Genomic DNA, 16,880 nt, shown 5'->3' with positions numbered 1-16,880 from the left:
GGGGGCGAGAGGAGAGCGGAGGGGGGCGTGAGGAGAGCTGAGGGCGGTTTGGGGGGACCTGAGGGGGGCGTGAGAAGAGCTGAGGGGGACGAGAGGAGAGCTGAGGGACATGAGGAGAGCTGAGGAGGATGTGAGGAGAGCTGAGGGGGGCGAGAGGAGAGCTGAGGGGAGCGAGAGGAGAGCGGAGGGGGGCATGAGGAGAGCTGAGGGGGGTTTGGGGGGACCTGAGTGGGGCGAGAGGAGAGCTGAGGGGGACGAGAGGAGAGCTGAGGGACATGAGGAGAGCTGAGGGGGACGTGAGGAGAGCTGAGGGGGGCGAGAGGAGAGCTGAGGGGGGTTTGGGGGGACCTGAGTCTGGCGTGAGGAGAGCTGAGGGATCTGAGGAGAGCTGAGGGGGGTGTGACGAAAGCTGATGGGGAGGAAAAAGAGCTGAGGGGGATCTGAGGAGAGCTGAGGGGGGCGTGAGAAGAGCTGAGGGGGATGTGAGGAGAGGTGAGGGGGGTGTGAGGAGAGCTGAGGGGGAGGTGAGGAGAGCTGAGGGGGGTGTGCAGGGAACTGAGGGGGGCGCAAGGGGACCTGAAGGGGGCGTGAGGAGAGCTGGGGGACATGAGGAGGAGAAGAGCCTCAGACTCCTCTCCTTGGTTGCCCAAACTGGCTATGACATCCTGACCTCTCTTTTTAATGTTTATTTATTCTTAGAGAGAGAGAGAGAGAGAGAGAGAGAGAGCATGAGCCGGGGAGGGGCAGAGAGCGAGGGAGACACAGAATCCGATGCAGGCTCCAGGCTGTGAGCTGTCAGCACGGAGCCAGACACAGGGCTTGAACCCACAAACCGTGAGATCATGACCTGAGCCAAAGTCGGACATTTAACCGACTGAGCCACCCAGGCACCCCTGACCTCTCCTTTTAAAAGCAAGTGAAGATTTATTAGCTTATGTAAGAAATGAGGAGCCCCGTCAGGAACATGGTCTGTGTGGGCTTCAGCTTGGGGTTGTTCTCAGTGGCCCAAGAGACCCCTTTGTAGGCTCGTTTCCGGGGGCTGGTGGCAGCCCCCGCCCCGCACGTGCCCCCCCCCTGACACTATGAAACAAAGCAAAGCCAGGACTGGCCGCGTGTGGATTTCCCCTTCCAACCCTGTTATTCCGAAGAGGTCTTTGTGTCATACAACAGTTTCTGTGAGGAACGGGGTTTGAAATCCACTCTTGGCTAAAACTCTGGATAGCACGTGAAAGGGAAAAGAGTCAATGCTTGGCTGCACTTGAGATTCAGGAAGGTCCCAAGTAGGAAACAGGTGGAGGCAATGGGGCAAGGACCGGGAGACACCAGATGGACAGAAGGGAGCACCCAGGATGCTCGGGGTTCGTTCTGGTTTTCATGCTCGTGGCTGAAACAGGTGCTTCTGATTTCCAGGGCCTGTGTCCTCAGTGGGACAAAAGATACGTATATTAAGGCTGACCTGGGTGGAACAAGGAGAAACCCAGGATCTCCTTGATCCACAGGACGCTCACCGCTGGACCTCTGCCTGCAGGCTCTCGTGGGACGCATACATGTCACTAGAGGTAATTTAGGGTTCCAGTTTACTGCTCACTTTCCTAAGTTTACGTGTGGGAGAATGTTCTGCGAACGCAATGTCCGTCGTTTCCTTACATTTGCTACAACCGCTCTGCTCTCAGAAATCACTAGTGAACTTTCTGGGGCTAAGTCGAGTGATCTTTCGGGCCTCCTCTCTGCTGGTGGCTCTGTGGCACTCAGTGTCCCCCATCTGTTGCTCCCCTCTCACTGGCCCGGAAGCCAGCAGTCTGAAATCAGGCTGGGGGTGGGCGCCCCCTCCCTCCGAGGGCTCTGGTGGGGGGGGGGGGGAGATCCTTCCTTTCCTCTCCCAGCTTCTGGTGGCTCCAGAAGGTCCAGGGGTCCATTGGCTTGTGGCCACATCTCTCTCCCTTTTTCACATCGTCTCTCCCACATGTGTCCCTTGATCTCTTTTACCTCTCTTCAAGGACACTTGTGATGGCATTTAGGGCCCACCCGAATAATCTGGGGTCATCTCCTCCTCTCATGATACCGAGTTTAATCACATCTGCAAAGACCCACTTCCCAATAAGGTCACATCCACAGGCTCTGGGGATTAGAACTTGCCAGCTCTGGGTGGCCATCATTCAGCCCACTACCGTGCCCCACGGTGGAGGAGAAAAAATATTGCCTATGTCTTTCTTGCAATATTTTCCTGTCTGTGTTACACCAGAGAGAAATCTCCCAGATGAAATGTGCCTGCTTTGTTGTTGTGTAGGAATATGAAGCCGGTAATTAAAATTTGTAAGCCTTTAGAAATACCTCTGATGGTCATAAGGATGTCCGCAAATGACATCTTTCTTCATGAGAGTCACCACAACAGGAGGCAGAAATGAAAGGGGAGACTGGAAAGTGTGTTTCGGGATGGGAGGTACGGGAAGGCGTGACACATTGAGCCAGACAAATTATTTCAGACTAGCATCTATAGAATATTCTCTTTGGGATCCTGGAACTGACGGGAAGGGGAGGGCAGGCCCAGGTTTAATCTGAGCAGAAAGGGCAAGAGGTGGTTTGAGGGATGGAGGGTAGAGGCTGGCCTCAGGGAGGGACCTGGGAGTAGTCAGGACTCAGGCAGGACAGAGTGGCTTCCAGGGTTTGGAGGAATATTATTCCTGTCCCCGTCCTGAATCTCACGGGCATCTGGCCAAGTATCTAGGAGCTGTAGCTGGCCTCCCCTGAGTGAGCGCCTGGAGTGGAGAAAAGACCCCGGTTCCTCTTTGATGGTCCCCTACCTTCTACCAGAGCCTCCTGAGAAGACAGACAGATTGTGCTCCCAGGCTCAGCCAAGTGGTGCTACGCTGAGTTGTCCCAAACAGAGGAGAGAAGATAGTGCCACTATTCTAATACCGCTGGTTAGAGACTGGGGTCCTGACTGGGCTTCACACTCACGGTGGGTCCCTCAGTCCAGAGTCCTCAGCTCCCTGAAACCTGGTGGTAAGACTTGGGCAGGAGAAGGGAAGACCGCTCAGGCTCTGAGCCTGTCATAATCCCAGCTCTGCTTCCTGGAAGGGTCCGTCTGAGGGACTACCAGTCGTCTTGGCTAAAACCAGTCGTCTCGGCTAGCAATAAAATGGCCCTTGTTTCCATCTTCCATTATTCCCTGTTGTGGGTCTCCCTCTGGGATCTCACCAGAAGGGGGGGTTACTGGTGGGCCGAATTTGGATCCCCCGGGGCCCCTGCTCGGATGCCAGGCATCATCAGCATCTCAGATCGTATCGAGTCTCATCCTTCCTACCAGCTGCCCACCCCACCTGCTGGTCCACAATGCCTCACGCTGTCCTTTACTTACAAAGGGAAGAGGACAGATGTAGGAATCTAGAGACATCATCGGTCCCAGACCTGGCTCTTGCCACCTTCTTGCTTATTATCCTGAGCAAGTCGCCTCTGTTATGGACTGAGTGTTGGTAACACTCCCACATCCATAGGCTGAAGCCCTGGCTGCCCTGTGGGGATGGTGGGAGGTGCTGCCTTTTGGAGGTGATCGGCTTGATGTGGGGTCAGAGGTAAACAAATCTGCTTAACGATCATGAATCCAGCATTTCCCAAACTTATGTCGGCAAGGACTGGTGGGTAATGGCTGGCTTATCTCCGCTCCCGTTGCGACCGCCAGTGGACAGGTGAGAAAGCAGGATTCTGGCTGCAGAGGTAGGAAGAGTGGGAAGGGGGGAAAGAAGAACCGGGTCAGAAAAAAGGGCAGATGTTTTCCACTGCTTTGCCCCATTTTCTTCCAACAAGTCCAGACCCACTGGAAGTTGCACCTGGAGGTATCTGGAACCCCGCTTGACATGATTTATAAGATAGGGTTTTGTTTTGAACGCCGCTGACTTCATATAATGGCATTATTTCCTCAAGGGATTAGTTAATGGAGGGAACACTGCCCTCAGCAAAACAGCATTAATGCAGAGCTCTCAATTTAAAATAGTACCAAGTAGGCAGGCTAGAACCCTGAGGATTAAACTCGAAATGTTATGGTCCAAAAATAAAGGATTAAAAATGAGTACTTCATTAAAATGGGGAGAGATCCAGTGTTTGAAGGTTTACATAAAGCAGGATGGGGAAAGGGGTCCGGCCAAGGTGGGTTGGTTGCTTAGGAGGCTCAAAGATTCCAACACAGAAGGGCAAAATCTGGGGGTGGGGGTGCACACAGTTCCCCCTGCCCTTTGTAGCAGCTGAAGATATTCAGGCTTAAGGGATAAGTAGTAATATACTCTGGCCCATCCGCAAGCTGGTGATAAAGCTGAGAGTGGGTCCTCTCTGTGCCTCTGGAGCCTGGGTTCAGTAGGAAGGAGAAAACTCGGGATTTAAATCCATGTCAGGAAGAAGGGAAGGAAGGAGGGAAGGAGAGAGGGAAGGTGGGGGAAAGGCAGGCAGATAGGCATAGTTTGCTAGTCTGAGGCAGTGGGAATCAATTGTCTAGCTTTCGGAGACACGGAGAGGATTGTTTGTCTACTCAGCACCCTCCTCTTCTCCAGGGAACAGTCCTTGGCATCACTGTGGCTCTACGAGACCAGCCATTTTTAAAGGAACAAGGCTGCGGCCCTCACTCGGTCTGAGCCAAGGTAAGTGCTGACTCAAGATATGTCAGCAAGTCCCTTTGCTAGGGATGTGAGACTTAGAACCCCAAGAGAACCTGACGTCAGTCTCTCTGTGGAGTTCAGGCTACAAATTAAACCCAGAGACTGTTGTGGCCATGTTTCCTGCACCGTGGACAGAACTGGTCTGCAGAGAGAGAGACAGACAGAGAGAGAACAGACAATATCACAGGGACAAGGATGGGACGTTAGCCCTGATGGGGTTTTTAAGTTCTTGGTCATAATGTTTCCCATGGTTCTACAAACCAATAAATTTCTCATTTTGCCTAAGCTTGGATTGCCTAACGGGTAGCCAGGAGTCTTCACCGATGTGAGGGTTCTCCACCGGCACCAGCTGGAGGTTCCTGTGTGGTTGGGTCAGAAAAATCCCAGGGAACGATCATGCAACTTAACCGGAAAGAGCAGCCTCTTCCCGGGAGTGGCTGGACATAGACACGTGTGAAATGCCAGTCATGGTGGCGGACGGGACGGGGCTCCTAAAACGTGCCGAGTGAGGATCCAGCATTCTTGGCCAAGGTGGAATAGGGAACAAGGCCACGGGGGCCTTGAGGTCTGGGAGTGGAGGAGTCGGAGAAGTGAAAGAGAAGTAGGCACAGGCTCACCTCTAATTGGGAGTCCAGGGCAAGAGTACAGATGGAGGCTCAGTCTTGAAAAGTTAAATATCAAGTTAACAAAGTGTCCAATAAAATGTTCAGCAGGTGACAAATGTTCTATCCTCCCACCTTGGCGGTGCGTAAGGCCCCAGAAGGCCAGTACGGACGTAAAATTTTGGAGTCCTCGTGGCTCCGTGGTTATGTGACAGTGCAGGGAGGGCAGCCCCTGGCTCCCAGCCCCCAGCTCACCCGCTTTCTCCCTCCACCCTTAGCTTCCTCCTGCACCGTGAGGGGCGTGGATGGCACCCCCAGCCAGCACGCCCAATGTGTGTCCGCACCCCAGCAAACACCCACCCCTTTGCCCCCTTGCTGGGCTGGGACTGTGTGGTCTCTCCATGGATGGATGAATCCCTGAGGACCCTGCATTCATGGCCCTGGACACGGACGCAGGGCCATCTGGGCACGACATCTCCAGGGCCCAGGACCTGCAGCATGGTCCAGAAGGGGGACGCTTCTCCTTCGTCCCGCAGACCCCTTGCCCTACGGGGAGGGGCACGGCCAGGACAGCGCCCCGCTTGCCCCAGTGTGAAGAAGGTCATGGGCTGACCAAAGAGCAGGTGAGCAGTACTGGCAAGTACCGGACTGGAGGGTCAAGAGACTTCCTGTGTTTGCAGCCACGGACTCTGTCCCTTACTGTCCTCATTTGCAAAATGATGGCTTTGGATTAAGGGTGGAGATTTATAGCCCAGTGACTGGGGCCAAACTAAGGTTTGAAGTTGGGATATTTTGGCTTGGGTGCCTTTATGAAAAAAAAAAAATGTAATCTCTCTGAGGACCAGTTTCCTCATCTAACAAGGAGGGATGCACCTTCCCTAGGCTGCTTCAAGGTTAAATGATGCCCATGAAGAGATCAGCCTAGCAAGTGCTCTGTAACTTGTAGTCACATCATTATTCTTTCTCTACCGCTGTTAGGATCTCTGAGGGGGCTGAGAGCTTTCAAATGGCTGCTTTAGAGCCACGCTTGGAAAGGACCCGGCAATTGGCCTTCTGATATTATTCCTGAAACTTGCTCTTCTCTACCCTGAGAGTCTGCATTGTTGGTTAGAACTTGTGGCCTCTGAATTTTCTTGCGCCGTTTACTTAACTGATAACCATCAGCCGTCATTTAAACTCCCAGAACCTCACTTTCCTTGTTGGTGAAATGGGATAATCCATAGGGGTGTTTTTAGGAATAAAGGAGATAATACATCCAAGGTCTTAACTGAGGCTTGCCTGGCACAAAACAGACTTTCAAAATTGTTAGTTATTTTTTCTTACCAACAGCGTCCCTTTCCTCTCCATGGTTCCACCCCACCTGGGGGCAGGAGGTGTCGGGGACACCTGGGTCGTGACAGAGCTGCAGCCCATCAGCTCTGTGCTGTCTGCACTCAGTGAAATCGAGGCTTCCGAGGAAGAAAAACCTCGAATCTGACCCGTGGGCTTCACTTCAAGCTCTAATTGTTTTGGGAGGAAGCCCACATTGGCAGACATCATTTCTTGTTTTGTTCTTCTTGGCCCCCGTCGGGCAAAGCTTACTCTGAGTCAGTCAACTGGATTAACTGGGGAAGAAGAATTTGCCAAGAAAAGAGCACCCTGGTCTCTTCAGAGCCCAGACACGGAAACTGCTATGTGATCAGTGCTCCTTCTGGGCGGCTTCGCTTCCTTCTTTTTCCTGTGCAGGACAATTTAAATTCAACAAATCCGAGCCGATAATAGGCAAGTCTGGCTTCTCCCGGACAGCCGACATGCAGGCGACCTGGTGGCACCGGAGGGTCTGGTAGATGCCGGGCCACCCCAGCTCAGGCGTTCTCCGGGAAGGCTGGTTCCGCTCCAGCGGCAGCTTGCAGGAAAAGGACCAGATGAGCATGCGGATTCCTTAGGCACCTGCTGCCTCCCGCTTAACCGGAAGCCCCCCCTTCGGCACGGTGGTCCTTCCCATCACAGCACCGCTTCCTTTAGCAAAAACATGCGCATGCTCCTCTCTTCGATTTGACCCTCTATCACCAGCTCTTCTCCCTCCTGCTGAATTTGAAACACCTTGGAAAGCCTTCTACTTCCGCCCCTCAAAATCCTTCCTTCCGTGGTCAAGTCCTTCCCACGGTCACCTCCCCCCAGACTCTGTGCCAGCACATGGAGCTTCTCACACTCCGAGAACTCCTCCACCTTTCTCTCTTGCCCTGGGCCTTGCCTCATGCTCCTCCCTCCCTCCCTCCACCCTGCCTTTCACTTTTAATTGCGGTAAGACTCGCATAACACAAAATTGACCATTTTAGCCTTCGTTAACTGCAGGACAGTTGGGTGGCGTTAAGCCCGTTCACCACCACCCATGACTGGAGCTCTTGCATCTCGTAAAATGGAAACTCGATCCCCATTAGACAACAGCTCAGTACTCCCCTCTTCTCCCAGCCCCTGCACCCACCGTCCTACTCTCTGTCCCTATGAATCTGACTCCTCTCAGTCCCTCATGTAAGGGCAGTTGTACAGTCTTCGTCCTCCTGGGTCTGGCTGATTTCACTCAGCTGAATGTCCTCAAGGTGCATCCGTGCTGTAGCGGCAATTCCTTTTCTAAAAGTTCTCTTTCAGTTGGCTGAGTTCTATTCAACTTTCAGGCCGGGGTGTGAATGCCTTTCCTCCAGGAAGCCCTCCCCTCCATGGGCCCCCCACACTGATGTTCCCACAATGCTGTGCACCCCTGCTGTCAAGGGGCAGCTAAGCGGTGAAGGGTGGGGGAGCCTGGAGACTACCCGCTGCTTCCCTGATTGTGGACTCCTTCGGGTCACAGACTCCCTCCTACTCCCACCGTGTCCCACACAGAGCGGTGCTCAACGAATAGTGCAGCATGAATGCTGAACAAACTCCTTGGAAGTACTCACTGACGACTTTCAGCAAAAATCTCGAGACCAAGCCTGAATGTTCTTGATCTACCAGGGACAGGAGGTACACTCACCTACCCTTTGCTGGAGCATGGTTGTCTCTGTGGGGCGATTCTCTGTCTCTCTACTGGATTCTGTGGCCTCGGGTGGCACCCCCTCCACGTCTCTGAGAGCCCAAAGGTACCCTTTCCCTCTCTCCGCTCCATGCACAGCCACTGGGTCATCCGCTCGCCTTCCTGGTACCGTGTCTCTGGAGATGATTTCCCAGTCTGCCTCTCCCAGCCTCACTTCGCCCTACACAGCCTGGGAGCCATCTACTCTTGGCCACTTGGCCACCCCTCTCCGTGTAAGTGAACTCCAGCCAGCCTGTGTTTCAGCAAGTTAACACTAGCGCCGTCACTCGGGCCCGCATTCGGGGGAGGACGCTTGATTCCACAATAATCTGCCCCCAGCCAACAGCTTATACGTAACATCTGGAGCATTTTACAATTATGCTTTCCTTTCTGCGCTCAGACCCAAGCCCTTCTCTGCGGCATGGCCTTTCACAGAGCAGTGGCACCACGCGCCTGCCTCACCACTGAACAGTGGTCTGACTTTGGGCAAACTCGAAGCCTCGGTTTCCTTATCCGTAAGTGTGGATAACACGTCGTACCTCTCCAGGATGTTGTGAGGACCAACCAAAATAATTTCGTGATTCCCACCTGACTGTCAGAGGTGGCCCCGGACAGAAGACCCTCAACATTTTTTGGCGTTGAGTAAGGCGTGTGCTATTGGAGAAGGCCGGGCCCCACTCAGAGAATGTAGGTGAGGTAGCACCAACGCGGGTAGAGCAGTGACAGGATCTTCTCCCTCCTCCTTGCTGCTCATGGTCTCTCCTTCTTGTCCTCAGTGCTACAGCCAAGCTGTCCAGGGAAAGCGTCAGTGTGATTTGTAGGGGAATCCTTGCCGCTCCAAGGCTCACATATAACAGACGCCCTCCTGACGGAACTCGCAGATTGACTGACTTACTCTGTAAACACCTGCCAGATGCCCGCAGCCTCCCAACGATCACATCTGGCAGATGGCACGTCTGCTCCCAATGGTCGAGGGTTGAGTTGTACACTTAACAAGGACCTGCTGTGTGTGTTCCCAGACCTGTTTATGCCAGTGGGACATTTTACTGCAATTATATATTTATTTAAGTGAGATGAAAATGTGCCCAAAACCTTGTAAGAACTGAGATGAATTCTTTGGAAAGACTAGAGGAAGGGTGATATTGAATTGAGGATAGATGGGACAACTTTTAAAGCTTGGTGGAAAATTCTAAAAAATCTAGGAGTCCGCTGTGCTCATATTGTTTTGCAAACACCTTCAGGTTCTTGCTGTACTTAAAAAAAGCAAAAAAGAGGCACCTGGGCGGCTCAGACTGTTGTGCGACTGACTCCACTCAGGTCATGGTCTCACAGATTGTGAGTTCGAGCTCCATGTCAGGCTCTGTGCTGACAGCTCAGAGCCCGGAGCCTGCTTCGGATTCTGTGCCTCCCTCTGTCTCTGCCGCTCTCCTGCTCATGTTCTGTCTCTCTGCTTCAAAAATAAACATTAAAAAAAAAAAAAAGCAAAACCTGAAAGTCATATGTAATGGATTTAAGGAAGACTGTGCTGAACTCATCTCTTAGTTGAAGAAAAAGCCTTGGCCCAACATCCAAAGATTGGGGAATGGGTGTACATTTCACTGTTGCAAGTTGAAATAAAACATTTACTGTACATACGTCGGTTCCCTGCCTTAGAAAACATACATTTTTCAGTAGCCCAACAACCACAGGTGTTGATCCAGTTGGATGAGAGTATTTCCACTGGTTCCCTTCCTGGTTGGGACCTGCGAGGCAGCCCCGCTCTGGCCTCTTTCCTTCACTGTTCACAGCTCCCCCTTTGCATTCCATTCTTGAGGCCAGTCAGCAGAAAAAGGTAGAGAATCAGCTCTGTGTCCAGAGCCAGCTTCCATGCCACCCCACTTGGAGTGGATGGAGCGAGTGTCGGTGGCTTCTTACTGCTGGCTTATGCTGTTTGGAAGCCTTGCCCTGCCCCACACCCATAACAGTCTCCAGGGATAGACTGCAAGGTGTCCCTCAAAGCTCAGATGTTGGAGCCCTAATCCCCAGTGTGATGGTATTTGGACACGGGGTCTTTGGGAGGTAATTAGGGTTGATGAGGTCATAGGATCAGTGCCTTCACAAGAAGAGGAAGAGACATTGTTCGTGTTTCACCCCATGAGGACACGGTGAGAAAGCGGCAACTGCAAGCCAGCAAAAGGCCCTCACCTGGAACTGGATTGTCCAGAACCTTGATCTCAGACTTCCACCCTCCAGAGCTATGTGAATGAATGCCTGTGGCTTAAGCCGCTCAGTCTGATATTTTGTGACAGCAGCCTGAGCAGACTAATGCTCCCAGGAGGGGAAACTAAAACCCAAGCAGGTTCTGCGAAGGTGAATAAAGAATGACACCGATTCTGCTGCTGCCCACGATGACAGTGACGAAGACGCTGGTGATGTCAAACCCCACGTGTCTGAGGACAGAGGATCCCCTCCCTTTCCCTCTCCGGACCTACACACTGTCACGCTCACCAGCTCGTTGGATCGCAGACCCACGTGGGAGATCTCCATGTGTATAACAGGAAGTTTAAGTGACTTGCCTGAGGTCACACTGTTTTCAAAGACAGACCTGTAACTCTAATCCTAGTCCGTGTCATTTTCTAACTGGCCAAAAATTCTCCCAAGGCCAACTTTAGATTCGTGGCTAAATGATGCCCATGATGGATGGTGTTTCTGTGTGTGATGCTCTCCAATTTTGATAGCATCTGAGGCATGTTCCTATGTGACCCCCTGAAATAGAGATTGCTAGTTGTCTACCAAAAATCCTTTGTTCCTTTCCTCCTTGGTTACAGAATTCTGAACTCCTCTTGCAGCTAGGTGTGGCCCACGTGACTGCGTTCTGGCCAACAGGATGTAAGCAGCAGTGTATGGGACCTCCTAGAAAAGTCCATAAAGGTTGCTGATCTGGCTGGGAGGTGCCTCCCCTTTGTCTTGGACCTCTGTTCGCCATGCCTCTGTTTCTTCACACTGTCTGGAAGGTGGGAGGCCCTGGAAGCTATAAGGTGATAGGGAAGACAGAAACCGGAGCCAAGATAGTGGGTAGAAGTATGAAGAAGGGGTCTGGGCTCCTGATGACCTAGAGCCACTGCACCAAGGAACTGGGCATGTCGGGATGGTGTCATCACTCACACAGCCCCACGGCCTAGATCTAAATCATGCAGGCAGGATGTTAAACTGGTGAGATTTGAATGGTGACCTCATTATATTCACAGGCTGCGGGGCTTAGGGACAAGTGACTCATGCTGATGGCAGAGTAGCCCAGGATGCCTCAGCCAGGAAAGGCTGCCTTACTTCAAGGGGGCCCTCGCTTTGACCTGGCTGTTCCTGTTCGGCTCACCTGCCGTTGCAAAATGCATACCATTGATTTATGTCTTGTTTCAGTTCAACTTCAAGGATGGAGTCTTCTGGAGAGCAAGGGTTAGGGGTTTTTTCAGGCTGGAAGAAGGAACACTTGCGGGAATGGGAACCCAGGATCATAATGGTGACAGGGAACAGAGATAGCTTGTCAGTTACATGCATTTTTCTGCGTTAGAACAAGACACAGGCTGGCTGAATCCGTTACAAAACAAGAGCATTTTCCCCCGAGCTTTTACTCGGGAATTGAAACCACCAACTCCTATGTGATATTTTCCAGGTGAGTGATTTTCTGCATTCCATCAACTTACTTCAGTTGTGGTTGTGTTTGATATGCTGGTATTCGGGAAGAATCGCTACTGACACCCGGAATCCAATCAACACATTCGGTTTTGCAAAACAGACGTTCAGAGAAACATAACATTTTTAGAGCTGGAATAAAACTCACAGATCAGCTAATCCCGCCTCTCATTCACAGATTAATGGAAGTGATTGCTGGAGGTCACGAAACTAATGAAGGTGAATTTAACAACAGAACTCAGGCGACCCTACCTCATAAACACTTTATTCTGCAATTTCACAGTTTGGGGTCCCATCGAATGGCCCACATACACTATATAAGGGCTCAGGTTCTTTCCTTTTGCCCTGTGTATTTCTCCGGGAAAGAATTTGCAGACTGTTTCCTGAGGTACCAGCAGTCAAATTGGACAGAAAAATAAACACAGATGCACCTAATGGTCTACCAGCGAAAACCAAAATCCATCCTGGAACCGACTGCCCCACTCTCTTTCACCCTCAGAGAACCAACATCATGTCAATGATCTGTTTTGATTTCTGAAACTGAGCGGCTTCCTCCCCACCCTGCCTCTTCCTTTTCCTCCTCTTCTCCCTCTTCCTCCTGCCTTGCCCTCCCTCCGCTCCCTTCCTGTTCCTACATTACATTTGCAGTGGGATTTCTCTCTAAGACTGCCTTCCAGCCAAGCACTCGCCTGGCTTCTGAGCACATCAGCATTTTTCCCTTCCTCTCGCCTTCCTCTCTTCCCTCCTCCCTCTGGGCTTTTGTTTTCAAATGGCGGGCCTATCAAAATTAATGAACGCATTTATTTGCTCCGTATCAGATGCACACTGAAATTATTGTATTTCTGAATAGACCAATGGTGCTGGGTAGACACATTCTGATCTCCTGAGGGCTACCACCGCACCTCTTTGTTACCTTGGGAATGCTTATGAGAACAGGATCGTGGAAATGTGAGAGGCCTCTGACAAGACAGAAGGTTTTCTTGATCTATGCCTGCTCAGTCCCTTTATTTCCTATTTTGAACGTGTTTGGGGCTCTACACAAAAGTCAGCGACGAGGTCATACCGTGTGATCAGTATGCTAGGAGGCTGCCAAGGAAAAACCCGAGACACATTATTTTGCTGGCAGAGCAGGTGTTCTGCTTTGAGTTGTAACATAACCAGTGAGCAATAGCTCATGAAATGACCTTCTTTTCAATTTATTAAAGGGCAAGCATTTCTTGGAAATCCATATATTTTCACTAAGCTCTAAATCAAGACTGCATCTACCAGGGCCCTCTTAAAATCTCTTCCTCCAGTTTTGACTTTCATAGACTGGGGCACTAACCCATTCATTTCTTCCTTTCACTTGGAAGCCAAGCTTCTGTGTGTATTTCTTAATAGAGAGTGTGTGCCGTGGGCTGAATTTGCAGTGTCTGTCCTTCTCAGATGTGACAGCCGGGCTGAGCATGATCCTGGGTCTCCTTACATTCCAAGGCCATGAATAATTGCCTTTTTATCAGTCAAAGGAGGACAAAGTCAAGCGACGCTAGGGGGATGAGCTTCAATCATTCCCACAGATGCACCCACAACCACCCCCTCCCCCACCCTACCTGGTCGGAAGCACGATCTCGGGACACACTTTAAATCTCTATGTTTACTTGTTCTCTGGGTCATCCCCTGACTCTTTCAGTCTGCAGTTTGTATTCCATGCTGATCTGCCTGGAAGCCACAAAATCCGAAAATGCAGGCGAATTGGATGGACCAGGACCAACCTTAGCCTTTTCCTCCACCACATTGTCTCGCTCCTCCTTTCCTTTGTGCATAGCAGCAACATCCCCTTCCACCACTGGGGGAGCAGGCATGCTCTGGGGATCTGTCAAAATTTCATAGGGCACTCTAGGGTGGCTCCGGGAGGCAGGAATGAAAATATCCCAGGGGCTATGCTGCCCAAAGGTTCCTGGAGGAATAGAGACAAATAAGCATAGTACGGAAGCTAACCTATCTTCTAATCAGAGCAAAGCTTACTGCTAAGGTTGTTAGGTCAACCTAATCAAATTTAGTTCTGCTTCTGTGGTTCCATAAGAAACAACTCCAGGGCAGTTGGCTCTGGAGACTTGAGCCTGGAATGCCTCCTACAGAATGCATCACATGGGTGCATAAGTTACTCAGTACTAAACTAAGGACAGACAGGATAAATTCTAGTTTTAGCACTTGCTTCAAGGAATATCAGCTAGGGAGACAAGCTGACCTGCTGAAATAGGTTCAGAGTCTCTGTACATCGTGAGTCAGGTGAATCTCCTTACTTTAGCCCACTCAGGCTAGGCCCTTCCCTGTGTTCTGAATTGTTCCAACCAAGATATGACCCTATGATAACACATTTTCTTACCAAACTCACTGCATTGAGTCTAGGTGAGCTCTCTAAGTTTAAATGTCTTTAATTTTGCCAATTCTTTGTGAACGTAGGCTGACGTTAAGGTATAGACTGAATTTTGTTTCCTGCAAAACTCACATGTTAAAGCCCCACCCCCCAGTGTAACTATATTTGGAGATAAAGCCTGTATGGAAGTAGTTAAGGTTAAAACGAGCTCATGAGGGTTGGACCCTGATCTGGCAGCGATCTGATAAGAAGAGACACCAGAGCCATCTCTCTGCCACGCAAGGATACAATAAGATGGCCCTCTGGAAGCCAGGAAGAGAGTTCTCTCCAGAACCCGACCATGTCAGCACCCTGATCTCAGACTTCCAGTCTCCAGAACCATTCTGATGTAGGAAAAGAAATGCCTATTGTTTCAGTCACCCAGTCAACAGTATTTGTTAGGCAGCTTGAGCTGACTAATACACTTGGCCTTAGAGAACATATGTAGCCCTGAACTGAGACTGAGGAGGCAGCCAGGTAGGATATTCCATACCTATGTACGCCCCATCTCTGCTCCATAGGCAGATGGTGCAGTCAAGGGAGGATGAGAGCAGAAACTGTTCTTCTATCAGCTCTAAACTAATGAGATAAAAAGGGAGGAAAGATGCTCCAAAGCTGTTCCAGCATGAAAGGGACATTGAATCAATATGTGAATGCTCCATTAATGATGGTTGGAATATAGAAGGCAGGTCAATCTTCTGAATTATCCTTGGTACCATTCTCTCCCTACCTCCTACCACATCACACCCTCCAAGTTCTCCAGCGCCAGTCCCAGGATATCAAACAAGATACACCGAAAACCATCTTATGGATGATGGGTCTGGGGGAAAGATCAAGATATTGTAAAGAACAGCCCCACCAGAGTTCAGGTTGTGCCCTTAGCACTGACTCCTTTCAATTCAGTAAGAAAAAAAGGTGGGGGGACACCTGCACCTGGGTGGCTCAGTAGGTTGAGTGTCTGACTCTTGATTTCAGATCAAGTCACAGTCAAGTCAGGTTCGTGGGATCAAACTCCGTATCAGGCTCTGCGCTAAGCATGAAGATTGCTTAAGATTCTCTCTCTCTCCCTCTGCCCCTCTCACCTGTGCTCTCTCTCTCTCTCTCAAAAAATTAAAAAATAAATTAAAATTTAAAAAGTAATAAAAAGATTAAATTTACTAAGTGTCTAAACTTAAAGGAAAATACCAGACCAATTCACGGAAGACGATGATCCATTTACAAGAAAAATGAAGACTTCCAATCGCTTCCTTTAGTCCTGTGCAGGCAGTACATACATCTTGTTTTCCCCAACAGTAGGATTCGGGATTACAATCCGGTTTTCCTATTTTGACTAATTCAGAGCTCTTTTGAGAGGGTTGATTTGATCAAAGCAATGGGAAGTATTTTAACTCTTACAAGTTCTTGAACTCTAAAATAGATGGTACTCATGACGTCACAACACTGACATGGGCCGTGCGGAAGGTCACATCTAAATCAAAAGGAAGAACACACCTGAGTACAGTGGGAGAGTTAATCACCACAATGCTAGATGCCATACAGCAGTTTCATGGGATGGGGTCAGATCCGGATGAGTGTCCAGCAAGGGAGAGGTACCGGTGTGGCAGTCATTGGTTTTGCTACACTAACTGCTAAGTGTTTATTGAGCACCTAACTATGTGAAAGACCCCATGCCAGGTCCAAAGACATATAAAATGGGTCCCTTGCAAGCTGCTTATGCTATGGTTTTCCTCAGTGCTTAGGGTTTGGAAAGCACGCAGGAGTAGACCAGTAATCAAAAGTGATTTGTAAAGTAGCCTGGCAAGTGCTATGCACCCAGTACTTGGAATAGAAGATGGAGGCTAGGCAGGTGGCTCTTACTTCTAAATTCCAATTTCTCTTGCTGTAGCGTTTAAACTTCTGTGGGGAACAGGAAAAGGTGACTAAATGGAAGTCTGTATTTACCTCTATATTGGCCTTCCAGAAATGTGTTTATTGGGATTCTATATAGCCATTTAAATATGTTAGATTCTAAATATGCTGAACGGAGTTAAATGTGCTTTTTTGGAAAGTTGTCTAAGGGATGCAAAGGTAAAAAACAAGTTCTGGGAATTATGTAGTGGGATATAGGTGCCCCTGTATATATATATGCATAGAAACTTTCTGAAAGAAAATTAAGATTCATTCACAGTGTTCCCAGGATGCAGAAATGGCAGGTCAGGTGGTAAAAGAGGTCAGAGTAGCAACTAGTGCTTTTCATTTTCCATTCTTTTGTGCTCTCTGAAGCAATGTTTCCATAAGACAGAATTTCTGGAATATAGATTTCCAAAAATAAAAAATAATGCACATTTATAACCTCATCTACCAAGAGATAATGTTTGTGAAAACCTTGGTGTGTGTCTTTCCAGACTTTCAATCTTCCATGTATTTCTTCGTTTTAACAAAGAATCATGCTCTCTTTATTTTTAAGATTCATACTTTAATGTTGTCTTGCGATCTGAATGTTTTCATTTAATAATTAACCGAGAATATTTTTCCTGTGAATACACCTTCATTTACGG

The 16,880-nt window shown here is 49.8% G+C and overlaps 1 long non-coding RNA gene across 2 annotated transcripts; it reads left to right on the top strand.

The window, feature by feature from the left end:
- Nucleotides 1-1,349: 1,349 nt before the first annotated feature.
- On the top strand, nt 1,350-15,505 carry LOC125933681 (uncharacterized). Of its 2 annotated transcripts, XR_007461066.1 has the most exons (6): nt 1,350-1,559; nt 4,542-4,628; nt 5,527-5,871; nt 11,676-11,928; nt 12,127-12,167; nt 15,319-15,505. It is a non-coding gene; the product is annotated as an uncharacterized LOC125933681 (long non-coding RNA). The 2 variants fall into 2 exon arrangements; XR_007461065.1 differs by lacking the exon at nt 12,127-12,167 and having other exon boundaries at nt 1,353-1,559; nt 15,319-15,502.
- The last annotated feature ends 1,375 nt before the right edge of the window (nt 15,506-16,880 follow it).

The sequence above is a fragment of the Panthera uncia genome, assembly GCF_023721935.1.
Source record: "Panthera uncia isolate 11264 chromosome A1 unlocalized genomic scaffold, Puncia_PCG_1.0 HiC_scaffold_16, whole genome shotgun sequence".
NCBI classification, from domain to species: domain Eukaryota; kingdom Metazoa; phylum Chordata; class Mammalia; order Carnivora; family Felidae; genus Panthera; species Panthera uncia.
This window is presented reverse-complemented; position numbering and strand designations above follow the sequence as displayed.